The following is a 471-nucleotide window of genomic DNA, read 5'->3' on the forward strand; positions in this document are numbered from 1 at the left end:
AAATGGGTTCTAGTGTTCATGAGATATCAAAGTCTACCCAATGCACATAAATGTTCTCCAAATGCTCAAAAGATCAAGTGATCATGATTCATGGTGCTCAAAAGTAGAGAATCAAGAGTGAATTTCAATCAACGCGAGTCAAGCACACAAAAATCTCAATGAAATACATTTTAAAAGACCCAAGAAAGCATCAAGTGACTATACTCATCATTACTATCTAGTCATTTCATCTCAACAAAACTCACAATTTATTCAAATAACCTAAAAGAAAAGCGAGTAAAAACATGGCCAAAAGAACACAACTCAATGGAGACAAGTCATAACAACCAACTCACAAGTAATGCTCAAAATCCACTAAAATCAACCACAAAGTGTCTCACCCCCAAACTCAAAATCAAACAATCATTAAAATTAAGAACAAGGGAATAAGAACACGTACCGGGGAGGCGAGACAATCTCGCCTCCTAGTAT

The sequence above is a fragment of the Morus notabilis genome, unplaced genomic scaffold (genome assembly GCF_000414095.1).
Source record: "Morus notabilis unplaced genomic scaffold, ASM41409v2 Scaffold2144, whole genome shotgun sequence".
Lineage (NCBI taxonomy): Eukaryota > Viridiplantae > Streptophyta > Magnoliopsida > Rosales > Moraceae > Morus > Morus notabilis.